Consider the following 16025-nt stretch of genomic DNA (forward strand, 5'->3'; position numbering starts at 1 on the left):
TCCGGAGCAAGTATGGTGGGTCTGACACACCTGTGTCAATGTGTTCTTTTTTCCATTTCCAGGAGTGTATAATTAGGAAAAGTTTATCTAGTTCCACAAGTAGTTACAAAGAATTTCAAGTACAATAATGTAAATTATATTTAGTTAGTTACAATCCAATTACTTAGAATAAAATATTACTGACAGTACTTCGGTTTGCTCTCAAGTAGAGCCATAATTTAAGATGATCATAATAGATACACATCGTAGCTTTTCAGAAATAGGAGAGAGGTAAATTTTCAAGAATATGTGGTGCAACAGGTCTGCACAGTTGGTATCACGAAATTTCAAAGTTGGATTATTAACAAACGGTTTATTCGCCTTAGTTGCTAATGTAACTCGGGTAGTATATTAATGTGAAATTTAATCTGAGATAATAACTCTTTTGTACTAATTTTTTAAAGGGCACTTTACTACTGGAACTGGGTATAGACATAACAGTATGAAGTTCAGGAAGTTAAAAATTAAAGTTACCGTGACCTCTTCAGAGGATGCCAACATGAGGAAGCAATTTCAGATAGGAATGGGAAGGTAGTCTCATTTCACTTAGAGCTGATAGAACAGAAAATATGTCATGCAGACATGTCAGAAGACATAGATATATTTGTTCAGGGAAGTATGTACTTGTAAACACATCATCAAACAGTGTCTTGAACAAAGTAAACAGCGCAACTTTGCTTCATCGTTTGTATCTTTTTTTCTTGCTAAGTGCCAAATAAGGTCGAAAATTATTTTTCTCGTCAAATAATTCTGACATTTTCACTGTTGAATTAATTTTAATGGAAGACGTTTATCGATTAATGTTCTTATTTTTGCACAGTGTAGCCCGCTGGTCTGTGGCTTGGGTCGCCGTTACCTCATTAATGTTTGATCGGATTTCACACATGTTATGTCGCTGAAGACCTCTTCGAGATATTGAGCCATGCTACCTCTATAGCCGTACATAACTGCCAAAATGTTGTCGGTGCAAGATTTTGTGCACAAACAGACTTCTTGATTATGTCCCACAAATGTTCGATGGGATTCATGTCGAGCGATCTGGGTGGCCGAATCATTCGCTCAAATTATCCAGAATGTTTCTCAATTATGTCCCTGGTGACATGGCACATTGTCATCCATAAAAATTCCATTGTTATTTGACAACATCAAGTCCTTAAATAATTGCAAATGGTCTCCAAGTAGCCGAAAATAATCATTTCCATTCACTGCTCGGTTCAGTTGGATCCAATCCACTGCATGTAAACAGCCCACACCATTATCGAGCCATTGCTTTGTTGACAACTTGGGTCCATGGATTCGTGGGATTGTGTCACACACTAACCATACCATCAGCTCTTACCAAATCGTGACTCATCTACATCTACATCTAGATCCATACTCCGCAAGCCACCTGACGGTGTGTGGCGGAGGGTACCCTGAGTACCTCTATCGGTTCTCCCTTCTATTCCAATCTCGTATTGTTCGTGGAAAGAAGGATTGTCGGTATGCCTATGTGTGGGCTCTCATCTCTCTGATTTTATCCTCATGGTCTCTTCGCGAGATATACGTAGGAGGGAACAATATACTGCTTAACTCCTCGGTGAAGGTATGTTCTCGAAACTTCAACAAAAGCCCGTACCGAGCTACTGAGCGTCTCTCTCGCAGAGTCTTCCACTGGAGTTTACCTATCATCTCCGTACGCTTTCGCGATTACTAAATGATCCTGTAACGAAGCGTGCTGCTCCCCGTTGGATCTTCTCTACCTCTTCTATCAACCCTATCTGGTACGATTCCCACACTGGTGAGCAGTATGCAAGCAGTGGGCGAACAAGTGTACTGTAACCCACTTCCTTTGTTTTCGGACTGCATTTCCCTAGGATTCTTCCAATGAATCTCAGTCTGGCATCTGCTTTACTGACGATTAATTTTATATTGTCATTCCATTTTAAATCACTCCTAATGCCTACTCTCAGATAATTTATGGAATTAACTGCTTCCAGTTGCTGACCTGCTATATTGTAGGTAAATGATAAAGGATCTTTCTTTCTATGTATTCGCAGCACATTAGACTTGTCTACATTGAGATTCAATTTCCATTCCCTGCACCATGCGTCAATTCGTTGCAGATCCTCCTGCATTTCAGTACAATTTTCCATTGTTACAACCTCTCGATATACTACAGCATCATCCGAAAATAGCCTCAGTGAACTTCCGATGTTATCCACAAGGTCATTTACATATATTGTGAATAGCAACGGTCCTACGACACTCCCCTGCGGCACACTTGAAATCACTCTTACTTCGGAAGACTTCTCTCCATTGAGAATGACATGCTGTGTTCTGTTATCTAGGAATTCCTCAATCCAATCACACAATTGGTCTCATAGTCCATATGCTCTTACTTTGTTCATCAAACGACTGTGGGGAACTGTATCAAACGCCTGGCCGAAGTCAAGAAACACGGCATCTACCCGGAAACCCGTGTCTATGGCCCTCTGAGTCTCGTGGACGAACAGCGCGAGCTGGGTTTCACACGATCGTCTTTTTCGAAACTCATGCTGATTCCTACAGAGTAGATTTCTAGTCTCCAGAAAAGTCATTATACTCGAACATAATACGTGTTCCAAGATCCTACAACTGATCGACGTTAGAGATATAGGTCTATAGTTCAGCACATCTGTTCGACGTCCCTTCTTAAAAACGGGGATGATCTGTGCCCTTTTGCAATCTTTTGGAACGCTACGCTCTTCTAGAGACCTACAGTACACCGCTGCAAGAAGGGGGGCAATTTCCTTCGTGTACTCTATGTAAAATCGAACTGGTATCGCATCAGGTCCAGCGGCCTTTCCTCTTTTGAGTGATTTTCATTGTTTTTCTATCCCTCTGTCATCTATTTCGATATCTACCATTTTGTCACCTGTGTGACAATCTAGAGAAGGAACTACAGTGCAAAAAAAAAAAAAAGTTCAAATGGCTCTGAGCACTATGGGACTTAATATCGGAGGTCATCAGTCCCCTAGAACTTAGAACTACTTAAACCTAACTAACCTAAGGACATGACACACATCCATGCCCGAGGCAGGATTCGAACCTGCGACCGTAGCGGTCTCGCGGTTCCAGACTGAAGCGCCTAGAACCGCTCGGCCACGCCGGCCGGCAACTGCAGTGCAGCCTTCCTCTGTGAAACAGCTTTGGAAAAAGACATTTAGTATTTCGGCCTGTAGTCTGTCATCCTCTGTTTCAGTACGATTTTGGTCACTGACCAGGCCATGGTTTTCTAGTCGTCAATGGTCCAACTATGGTCACGAACCTAGGAGCGGCGCTACAGACGATGTCGTGTTGTTAGCAAATCTACTCGCGTCGGTCGTCTGCTGCAACAGCCCCTTAACACCAGATTTCACCTCACTTTCCTAAAGTTCGTCATACAGCCCACGTTGATTTCTGCGGTTATTTCACGCAGGGTTGCTCGTCTGTTAGCACTGACAACTCTTCGAAACGCCGCTGCTCTCAGTTGTTAAGTGAAGACCGTCGGCCACTGCGTTGTCCGTGGTGAGAGGTAATGCTTGAAATTTATTGTTCTCGGCACATGCTTGATACTGTGTATCACGGAATACTGAATTCCTTACCAATTTCTGAAATGGAATATCCGATGTATCTAGCTCCAACTACCATTCCGCGGTCAAAGTCTGTTAATTCCCATAGTGCGACCATAACCACGTCGGAAACATTTTCACAGGAGTCACCTTAGAACAAATGACAGATCCGCCAATGCACTGCCCTTTTGTACCATTACCTCGAAGAAAACAGTCTATTGACACACAGTCAACATGGGTTTAGAAAAAATCGTTCCTGTGAAACACAACTAGCTCTTTATTCACAAGAAGTGTAGAATGCTGTTGGCAAGGGATTTCAGATCGATTCCGTATTTCTGGATTTCCGGAAGGCTTTTGACACTGTATCACACAAGCGGCTCGTAGTGAAATTGCGTGCTTATGGAATATCGTCTCAGTTATGTGACTGGATTTGTGATTTCCTGTCAGAGAGGTCGTAGTAATTGACGGAAAGTCATCGAGTAAAACAGAAGTGATTTATGGCGTTCCAAAAGGTAGTGTTATAGGTCCTTTGCTGTTCCTTATCTACATAAACGATTTTGGGGACAATCTGAGCAGCCGTCTTCGGTTGTTTGCAGATGATGCTGTCGTTTATCGACTATAAAGCAATCAGGAGATCAAAACAAACTGCAAAACGATTTAGAAATGATATCTGAATGGTGCGAAAAGTGGCAGTTGACCTTAAATAACGAAAAGTGTGACGTCATCCACATGAGTGCTAAAAGGAACTCGTTAAACTTCGGTTACACGATAAATCAGTCTAATCTAAAAGCCCTAAATTCAACTAAATACCTAGATATTACAATTACGAACAACTTAAATTGGAAGGAACACACATAAAATGTTTTGGGGAAGGCTAACCAAAGACTGCGTTTTATTGGCAGGACACTTAGAAAATGTAACAGACCTACTAAGGAGACTGCCTACACTAGCTTGTCCGTCCTCTTTTAGAATACTTTTGCGCTTTGTGGGATCCTTACCAGATAGGACTGGCGGAGTACATAGAAAAAGTTCAAAGAAAGGCAGCATTATTGTATTATCGCGAAATATGGAAGAGAGTGTCAGAGAAATGATAGAGGATTTGGGCTGGAAATCATTAAAAGAAAGGCGTTTTTTTCTTTGCGACGGAATCTTCTCACGAAATTACAATCACCAACTTTCTTCTCCGAATGCGAAAATATTTTGTTGACACTGACCTACATGGGGAGGAACGTTCACCACGATAAAATAAGGGAAATGAGAGCTCCTACGGAAAGATATAGGTGTTCATTCTTTCCGCGCGCTAAACGAGATTGGAATAATAGAGAATTGTGAAGGTTGTTCGATGAACCGTCTGCCAGGCACTTGAATGTGATTTGCAGAGTATCCATGTAGATAGATGGATGTGTACGCGATACTACTGCCATCTGTATATGCATATATTGCTATCCCATGAATCCAGGGGCAATTGCTATCCCATGACTTCAGGGTTAATTGCTATCCCATGACTCCAGGGAACAAAAATTTGAATTTCAATATTTCGAATAATTATTGACCGAATTAAAAAATTTTAAATGATCATAATGTACTTAATAAGAATTATAATCTTAGGTTAAATGTTTAATACAGAACAAGTATTCCAGGTAAAAACTATGTACATGTGTTGAGGCAACCTAGCTCTCTCCGCGCAAATGTCCCATCCACTTCTCGCCCACATTGACAAGGCCGTTGGCAGAATGAGGGTGACTTCTTATACAAGAGCTCTTCGGCCGCCAATGCTGATTATTAATCAAAATTTAAGAGGTGGCGGGTTTCGAAACCGGGACCGAGGACGTTTTGATTATGAATCAAAGACGGTCCCGCCCCCCCCCCCCCCTTTTTCTGCATTTTGTTCGTTATTGATCGTCGTATTTGGTCGTAGCGGACGTCACATGACATCCGTTGAAGTTCGTTGTTCATCTGTTTACTCAGTTTTTTTTATTACAGAGACCAGCCAGCTCTCTGACCGAACCACCCCTAGAGCACAGGTGGATTCACCCCGATTATGTTCAAATAATATTTCATAATGAGAGCACTTACCAAAACCCGCCAGGGTAGCCGAGAGCGCTAACGCGCTGCTTCCTGGACTCGGGTAGGCGCGCCGGCCCCGGATCGAATCCGCCCGGCGGATTAACGACGAGGGCTGGTATGCCGGCCAACCTGCATGTGGTTTTTAGGCGGTTTTCCACATCCCACTAGGTGAATACTGTGATGGTCCCCACGTTCCGCCTCAGTTACACGCGTCGCAGACATTTGAAACACGTCCGCACGCGCTATTTCACGATTTACACTAGACGCAGACAGTTGGGGTACACTGATTCCGTGGCGGCAGGAAGGGCATCCGGCCATCCATAAAAGTAACATTGCCAAATCTGTTGTAACCACGCCGACCCTGTGATCGCTGCGGGACTATGGCGTAAGAGAAAGAAAGAAAGAAAGAAATGAGAGCATTTACCAACTTCCAACAAACTTTAAACCTTTCCACTCCAACGGCGAATTGCGACCGACATCTTTCCCATTCCACTGTCCAGCCTCATTCAACTTGATTTCTCCTAGCTCTTACAGGTTCCATTCTCGAATCTAACTTACTAGGCATCAACTCTACATAGTGCTACCATCTAGAGAAGCCTGTGTTAACTCGATGTCGAACTGTAGTAGTTGTGTTGAGAGAAAGGTTGTAATTGTTATGTTGAAATAGGCGCGAAATGGCTAATCTTCACACACAGTCCTTTCTGGAGAATAGAAATAGATTTTAGAGCTTTTAAAGGAATGTCTAAGTGAAAATGAGATGACAATGATTGTGATGCTGATGATGTTCATGATGACAGTGATTCGTTCGTAAAGAATTCGAGTGAATTGATGATGGAAAAAATCTACCCAGAAAAGTTCCAAAAACATGACACAATGAAATGTTTTGTGTTGCACTACTGGCCATTAAAATCATTAAAATTGCTACACCAAGAAGATATGCAGATGATAAACGGGTGGGTATTCATTGGACAAATTTATTATACTAGAACTGACATGTGATTACATTTTCACGCATCTTCAACTATTGTAGTCCTGTCTTCCTCAGTTGCGTGTAATATTCCGGTATATTGATAATTTTTACTCATGGACCGTCTAACAGCAATTGAATAAAACGCATTACTACTTAATTGGAAATACCAACCACCAGAACTGTTTATAACCTACAGGTACAGTGACAAAAATGTAAATTAAATTAAATAACAAACATATGTACATATTCCAGGCCACTGATGGTGCCTTGCAGAAAATAAAGGCGAATCGCGTATTGCAGTAAAATTGTGTTTTATTCAGTTGCTGTCAAACGGTCCATAAGTAAAAATTATCAATATACCGGAATATTTTCAAGCAACTTGCGTGCGTAGATCCTGAAAAATCAGTACCTAAAACAACCTCCTCTGACCGTAATAACGGCCTCCATACGCCTGGGCATTGAAACAAACAGAGCTTGGATGGCGTGTGCAGGTACTGCTGCCCATGCAGCTTCAACACGATACCACAGTTCATCGAGAGTAGTGACTGGCGTATTGTGACGAGCCAGTTGCTCGACCACCATTGATCAGACGTTTTCAATTCGTGAGAGATCTGGAGAATGTGCTTGCCAGAGCAGCAGTCGAACATTTTCTGTATCCAGAAAGGCCCGTACAGGACCTGCAACATGCGGTCGTGCATTATCCTGCTGAAATGTAGGGTTTCGCAGGGATCGAATGAAGGGCAGAGCCATGGGTCGTAACACACCTAAAATGTAACGTCCACTGTTCAAACTGCCGTCAGTGCGAACAAGAGGTGACCGAGACGTGTAACCAATGGCACCCGATACCATCACGTCGCGTGATACACCAGTATGGCGATGACAAATACACGGTTCGAATGTGCGTTCACCGCGATGTCGCCATACACGAATGCGACCATCATGATGCTGTAAACAGAACTCGGATTCATCCGAAAAAATGACGTTTTGCCATTCGTGCACCAAGGTTCGTCATTGAGTACACCATCGCAGATGCTCCTGTCTGTGATGCAGCGTCAAGGGTAACCGCACCCATGGTCTCCGAGCTGATAGTCCATGCTCCTGCAAACGCCGTCGAACTGTTCGTGCAGATGGCTATTGTCTTGCAAACGTCCCCAGCTGTTGACTCAGGGATCGAGACGTGACTGCACGATCCATTACAGCCATGCGGATAAGATGCGTGTCATCTCGACTGCTAGTGACAACAAACTTCATAAATAATTTTAAACCTTTTCTGAACTTTTTCTAGCTTGCATAAGTGACGTCAGATATTTAAAACAGTAACTCATATATAAAGTAACCTGACGCTTGAAGCTATTCTATAGATCGGAGGCAGGAGTTCAATTCTTTAAAGAATCGGGGTTTATTGGTAGATGTTTCCTGCATTCAAACGCGATTCAAATAGAAGAACCCCTAACATGTGACTCCATGCTAAGTGCATTCTGCAATGTGCTTTGCAGGGTAACGTATATGTGCAGACGTGAATATCAGTATGACCCTTTATACATCACGTTGCTGTATTTGCGGATGTGTTTGGAGATCTTCGTGTATTCTAATAATTACGGAAGTGGCTAATGAAGTGTCTTGATTGTTTCTTAAGTATATGAGGCTTTTTTGTTATGCGCCTGAAATCTACCAAAAATTAGTTATCGACTTTTTGGATTATAAACAGCTGCCTTCTTATACTGACTACTGTATTCCTTTGCACAGGCTTGTGTAACTACTGTATATTTCTATACATTCAGCACTGAACTCTCTACAGCACTGACGCGTATCAGCCATTTTAGAATTCAGCGTACTAGATTGAACAAACAGCTGACTCAGACACCTTTCTCGCGCCAGATTGGCGGCGATTTCCAGTACACACGCTAATATGTGTCTGCGCAGATGTAATTTGCACTCACGGATTTGAGCAGTTCATCTCATACTTCCAATTTCAACTTTTAATTTTCCGCACAGCTCATAGATATACGCGTAATATCATTCCGTACACTATTATTTGTCCAGACAAGTATGATGTGTACTGGAAAATCGTTGCGTGTGACCAGTCTTCTATGCAGGCATCACTGTTATAACACGATTGTTGTCAAACTTCGAAAACTCGTTCTCTTTCTTGGTTGGTCATATACTATCCTCCAATAACAGTGCAAGAACTGATCAAACTTCTTTGTTAAGGAAACATTGTGTCAGAGACGAGTTCTTAATCAGGTACCTTGCAAAGGCATTTTTGAGGTACTATGAATGTTTACGGTCATGTATCTGTAATTAGTGAGTCAGCCTTTTTTCAAATTATCTAAAATACAATTATAACACAAGGCGAATATTTTTTCCGAAAGACTAGTAACGAAAATACAGGACAAAAAATATATATTGATGTGAAGGATTGGACAGATAATGACAAACGCTGTTTCATCTGCATTACCACATATATCACAACATTAAAGAACTTCTAGGCAACCACACCCTAAAAACAAATCTTGGAATGGTTCCAATATAATGATTAACCAAGAAACCAATACACCGTTAATATCAATTCATCTTAATACATCACAGAATCCAAACAGATGTAGCAAAAATTGACCTTGTTCTGTCCTGGTATATATGCACTACAGTGTAAAATGTCCACCAGCTTTTCAGTAAGCAATTGATCAAATATTTCGTAATGATTTGCACACATCGTCACGTGGTATATTCTTGTCCTTCCAGAGTTCCACACTCCTGACTGTTCTCTTTTTGATGGTGTTTAGAGAACATGTCTATTGAGAGAGAGTGAGAGAAAGAGAGAGGGGGGGGGGGGTGCATGCGTACCTGTATGACGAGAGAGAGAGAGAGAGAGAGAGAGAGCACGGGCGCTTGTATGAGTGGTGTAACAGGATTACGTAATAATTAATAAACTACGCCACCAGATTAAAGAGACAGCTACAGTGCAATGAGAGCTTTTAATGAACAACAAGTGATCAACAACAATTGTTACATAAACGATTTATATAACTAGACTGCACAATGTGTTTCATTAATAACAGTAATAAAGTAATACTAAAAATAAAAACTTGTGTTTTCGTATAAGTTTCTCAAATGTGCCTGTAATTAGGAAAAGGACGTTTCATGAATGTCATCCGAATAGGTATTTTTGTTTGCGTACAGTTACCAAGCTGTTAACTTATACAAACGCTATAATTAGGTATAACATTGATTTTAGAGAACTCAGAAGATCAGCTTCATCTTATAGATTATTAAGACAATGAATTTACAATTACATATTTATAATTCTTTGAAGAAACACAAGCAATTTGATTCTTTTGAGAAAAACTTAAATATAAAACGTAGAAGAAAATGTTATTACAATGTGACCAGCAACTTTTTGCATCATACATGACCATCAGTATATGGTCCTTGCTGTGTTATTTTTAAATTTTTTCAATGGCTGAACAATTTGTCCATACTTCTCATGTTGTAATTATTTGCATCACTGCCCATAATTTGGATATGACCAAGAATGACCAGTTCATACAATAGAAGAAATATCTTGTCAGATCTTCATACTCTACAAAATATTTATAACAAGAGTGTTTCTAAACATATCAGTCAAATTTTTTCAATGTTTGAATGCTAGACTCCCAGGCTACAGACACAGATTGCAGTAAATGTGCCCATATGTTGAGACAGTGATGGCACTTGAAGGCCCTGTTGGTGTGTGCTTTAAAGCCTGAGAGGCTGCTGGCTGTGGTTCACCTTTCCCCACTGCTGGGATGCAGCTATTCTGGTAGCAGAGTGCGGGCTCCAGAAATAGCTGCGGTGTCTGGCAGCTCTCGCCGGCTGTGCACGACGTGTTCTGTCCGTCCACTGTCGGGGTCTGCACTGACGTCGCTCTGAGTAACGTGACAGAACATCGGGACAGGCACTGACTCACAGGCACGAGGTCATTTCTTCTGTGACTCGGCATAGCTGCCTTGACTTGAGTTACCACCACCTCATTCACTTGTATAAACAACATTTTAACCTTTCTGTGACTCTTGTTCTACAATTACCTCTCCTCTCATTTACTGTCAGGCTCCCTAACAGCTTTTTAACATCTTATTTGCTGGTATTCTCAGAAATCTCAAGACGTGGTAAACAGTGACCTTAATGTCTCACTGTGATCTTCCTAGAACATTATTTCTAGTACTAAGCAACTTCCTGATATGAGATGAATTTTCAGTATTATCACATATTTTCAGGCTTTTAAAAGACCATACCACCAGGTTTCACTACTTTGAAACACATCTTTTCTACTAAACAAGTGCTCATAGCTTTTAAAGTGTGCATTTTAGAGCCCATGTTTAGCAGACTTTTTTTTCTTTTTTTTTATCCTTACTACCACCTCTGAAAGTTGGATAGTGGAGTTCTGGTTCACCCTGTGTTATCATACCCAATAAATGTACATAGCTATGGAATTTTTAATATGGCAGCTTGTAATACAATGACGAGCAAGTATATAAAAATGGAATGTACTCACTTGTTAACGTGAAACACTAAAGAAGTTATTGATTATAATTTTCCTGCACTATTTCATATTATGAAATCTATCCCTTTGTGCTAATTACTTCCAACTTATTATGAAAGGAAAATTCTCAAAATGTGTGAATAGCAGCACGTAGTGATCCAGTGTTAACAAACTCTCATATCTTTTTCCGATTTCTTTCCCTCTGTTTATGTTTCAGTTTTTAACGCAGAAAAGTAATAATTTGTTCAACCATATATACATGTATTATTTAGGGAAATTAATGTTGTTTGTAGCATTGACTATTGTGGTATGGAAGTCATACCTTTACTCATTAATTAGCCTATGTTCCATAAATTCATTCACAAAGAAAGAATCTTTGAGGATGTAGAAAAGTCAAGCTACACATTAACAGAAATAAGTAATGATTTGAAATAAACACTGTGCGGCACTGAATTGACAATTAATTGTAACTAAACTGGAGTGTTAATTTTGTGCTTACACATACTATGAATTGATGTAACACAATTAACAGGGAACCACTAGTTCTGAAGAAAGCTGCTACTTCATCAGTTATGACAATCAGCTTCTGTTTTTCTCCTACAGCTGGCCTAATGTTTATGTGATTATAGTGATAATTATCAAAGAATAGCTGTTCCGGTATGCTTGAAGAATAGTAGCATTTTAACAATGAACTTCATTACTTGCTATGTTGTGAATAGAACTTTTCAGTCCTTGTTACTGGACAGTATGATAAAGTGTAGAGAGTAAGATTATAAGATATGTTTCTCGCTTTTTTTGGAACTTGCTAAGGTTTCTAGTTTTTTTTTAATTTCTGACAGCTGTCAACTTTTTAAAGATCACTGTGATAAAATATTGATATCTCTAGAGATTGATATCTAGATAAGGAGGCAAAGTCTACATGAAGTTCATTTTTTTTTTGCCTTATAGTGTGATTAGTGTAAATAACAGTTAATCTGAAACAGATTTTTTGTTACTAACAAAATATGGAGTAAATGCTCTAAGAACTGAGTAGAAGAATTTCAGGAACTTCAAAGAGCTCTCTACAAGATGTGCAGTTATCTCCTTCAAACAGCATTTTTATTGCTTGCATTTCCCGATTAAATATTTTATCATCATTAAATGTGTTACCCCACCCCCTCCCACCAAAAGGAAAGTAGGTTCTGGAAGTACACACGAAAGCTAGAACCCTAGTTTTCAAGACAGCAGTGGTTAGCTACTACTTCTGAGAGGAAAGTATATCAAAAGAGGCTGGACAATAAGGAATTTTATACACAGTGTCTAATTTAGTGCAAGAATATCAATGAGTATTTCTGGTTGCAGCTACCTGTACACAGAAAAATACAAGCCGACAGTTTTTGAGAATGTTCATATTTAATTTTCTTCAGTAAATGGTTAAAGCAATAATGTGGCCTCAAATATGCCTTTTCGCTGAGTAGCAATCTGACAGTATACAGGCATATTCCTAGCTTAATTCTGAATAATTCTGCTAGTAAGTTATGTCATGCAAAATTTGTTTCGTTTCAGGGCTGTTTGAATGAAAGACAAAGCAAGTGCTATAAATATATTAGGAGTGCTGGTGGGAGTAAAAGTGGGGGCACAGCGGTAGGGGGGGGGGGGGGGGGGGGGATGGAAGGGTGGGGAATGGGTGGGGGAGGAAGAGAGAAGGAGAGGCTGAGAAGTGAGCAAGACAAGAGAGAGATGAGGAGAATGCAACGGCAAGCTGAGTTCTGTGATGACGTCGTGTTGGCACGGTCGAGTGTAGAGTTGGCTCCACGCTATGACCACCAGTGACCAGCATTTAGCGAGCAAACACGAACGAAGGTTGAACGTGATTTGCTTCTGAAACTCTGTTCACAGTGAGTACTACCACAATTATTAGTTTAGTCAATTTTATGTCATTCAGTTTATTGAGCCCCATGTCTGTCAGTTGAATTTTTAATTTCAAACAAAACAGAAATTTTGGTTTCCATGGCATTTTTCTCCTTGAATGAATGTGTTTATCACGGTAATGTACTATCAAGCAGTGTTTCCATGTGTGTTGACTGGTAGCTTTTGTGAACGTTTGGTGCAGTGGACATGTTCACAGCAATATCTGCATTTTTATTACATACTTGAACACCATTTGATTTGAGATATCAGTGCAGTGAAATCTCCATATGTGCATCTGCTTAATGTGTGACCTGACATGCTCAACCTAGTGATAAAAAAAGGACAGTTAGAAGTGTTGTACCTGTTGTGCAACTGTACCTTGAACTCTGTCCATTGTTTCAGTGCCAAAAAGTGTTGATTCTACTGCCCTAGCCCCACACAATTAACAGAATCGTAGTTTCTGTGAGGTTTTTTACTGCAGCGTTGTATTGCTACTCTTTAATCATCTTAAGTACAAGGAACAGCAAGATATGGGACAAATCAGTTACAAAATGATATGTTGGGTTTTTTGGTGATATTATGGGTACATATTTTATAGTTAAATAAAATGAAACACTTTAGAATGATAATACAGTGCATGACATTCGGTTTTCATTAAGTTATTAAACACACATAAGCACCAGAAAGTGGACACCATATGTCCATTGGATTCGTAAAAATACTGTGAAGTTTTAGACTGTTTAAAACTCCTTTATTGTTTATATGTGTCACTTCCTGAGGAATTCCTCTAGGCTGTAGAAGCAGTGGTCAATCAAATATATCCTCAATGTTACTTTAAGACATGAGAAAGTATCTTACCATTTAATTTTTTGGGCTAAACTGCTGCAAAACTTTCTACCACTATGTAATACTTCTCTCTGACCTAGACTAGTGTTTACTTGTTGAGAACTGAAATTTGTTTTTAGCCATGTGTTATAACAATCTCAGAATTGTACATACAAGGCAGGGGAAGAATTTCTGTTTTACTAAATAGTATGTTACAGAACTTCCCTTTTCATACTCTTTCCACTATTCTTAAAAAATTTTTTCAGCCCTAAATATTTTACACTGCATTACCCTAAAATATCGAACCCTATTTTAACACAATGGGCAAAAGCAGGCAGTGTGTGTTACAGCAAGTTCTGAGGACTCTCTTTATATAGCGTTTTGTAATTATCTTCATTGGGACTGTTCAGTGTGTATGTCTCATCTAAAATCATCCTGGAGCTAGTTTCCAAGGTATTTTGTGATCTTTACTAATCAAATAGTCTTTTCATTCCACTGTATATTTATATCATACTTATTCTTATTTCTTGAGTCACGGAAATTTAGTGCTATAGTTTTGTTTTCATTCATAATCAGTTTACTTTTGTTAAACCAGTTCTAGATATTACTCACAGCACATTTGAAAGTATTGTAGGGTGTTTCTTCATTATTACCACTGCTTAAAATGCTAATGCACCTGCAACTGGATAATATTTTAAGATGAAACTGGTGTCCTAGTGTGCTTTTTTAAAAACTCAGTACAGTAACAAGGGGCCCAGGAGAACTTTTCAAAAATTCAGATGTATTTATGGACAGTGAAAACTGCTTACAACATGAGGAAGACCATTAGTGTATTTGAAAATTCTGTAGAGGAAAAATGATGCTTTTAGATAATTGCACTGAAGCACCAAAGAAACTGATATAGGATGAGTATTGAAATACAGAGGTATGTAAACAGGCCGAATATGACCCTGCAGTTGGCAACGTCTTTATAAGACAAGTGTCCACTGCAGTTGTTAGATCAGTTACTTCTGCTAGAATGGCAGGTTATCAAGATTTAATTGAGTTTGAACATGGTGTTACAGTCGGCGTGTGAGTGATGGGACACAGCATCTCTGAGGTAGCGATGAAGTGGGGATTTTCCCATACGACCATTTCACGACTGTATCATGAATATCAGGAATCTGGTAAAACATCAAATCTCCGACATCACTGCAGCTGGAAAAAGATCCTGCAAGAATGGGACCAACGACAACTGAAGAGACTTGTTCAAAATGACAGAAGTACAACCCTTGTCCAAATTGCTGCAGCTTTCAACGGTGGGCCATCAACAAGAGTCAGCATGTGAACCATTCAACAAAAGATCATTGATACAGTCTTTCTGAGCCGAAGGCGCATTCATGAACATTTGATAACTAGATAACACAAAGTTTTATGCCTCTCCTGGGCCCATCAACACTGACGTTGGACTGTTGACAGATGTTGCCTTGTCAAATGAGTCTCAAATTGTATCAAGCAGATGGACTTGTATGGGTATGGAGACAGCCTCATGAATCCATGGACTCTGCATGTCAGCAAGGGGCTCTTCAAGCTGGTGGAGGCTCCATAATGGTATGGAGTGAGTGCAGTTGGAGTGATATGGGACCGCTGATATGTCTCAATACGACTTCGACAGGTGACAAGTACATAAGCATCCTGTCTGATCACCTGTGTCCATTCATGTCGATTATGCATTTCGACAGACTTAGGCAAATCAGTTGGACAATGCGGCACCCCACATGTCCAGAATTGTTACAGAGTGGCTCCAGGCACACTCTTCTGAGTTTAATCACTTCTGCTAGCCACCAAACTCCACAGACATGACCATCTGTGAGCAAATCTGTGATAGCGATTTATGGACAGCCCTGCGGGATTCATTGTGTCAATTCCCTCCAGCACTATTTCAGACATTTGTCGCATCATGCCCCATCATGCTGCAGCATTTCTGCATGCTCGCAGGGCCCCTACATGATATTAGGCAGGTTTACCAGTTTCTTTGGCTTTTCAGAATATTTTAAGAATCCTTTGTGTGGTGGGTAAGACAACAGAATCTGCAACTTGTCTGGATGCACCAGGAAAACACCTGTAATAAAAAATTTCGTTTTTTTTAGAGAAAAGTGACACT

General features: G+C 40.1%; 1 protein-coding gene across 2 annotated transcripts in view; it reads left to right on the forward strand.

The window, feature by feature from the left end:
* The first annotated feature begins 12888 nt into the window (after positions 1-12888).
* The window catches only part of LOC126109635 (trichohyalin), a 230864-nt gene continuing 227727 nt past the window's right edge, over positions 12889-16025 (forward strand). For both annotated transcript variants that reach the window (XM_049914680.1, XM_049914681.1), the window contains exon 1: positions 12889-13044. The gene's annotated coding sequence lies outside the window, so the exon portion shown is untranslated. The remainder of the gene's footprint in view (positions 13045-16025) is intronic.

This window comes from Schistocerca cancellata, chromosome 12, assembly GCF_023864275.1.
Source record: "Schistocerca cancellata isolate TAMUIC-IGC-003103 chromosome 12, iqSchCanc2.1, whole genome shotgun sequence".
Classification (NCBI taxonomy): Eukaryota; Metazoa; Arthropoda; class Insecta; order Orthoptera; family Acrididae; genus Schistocerca; species Schistocerca cancellata.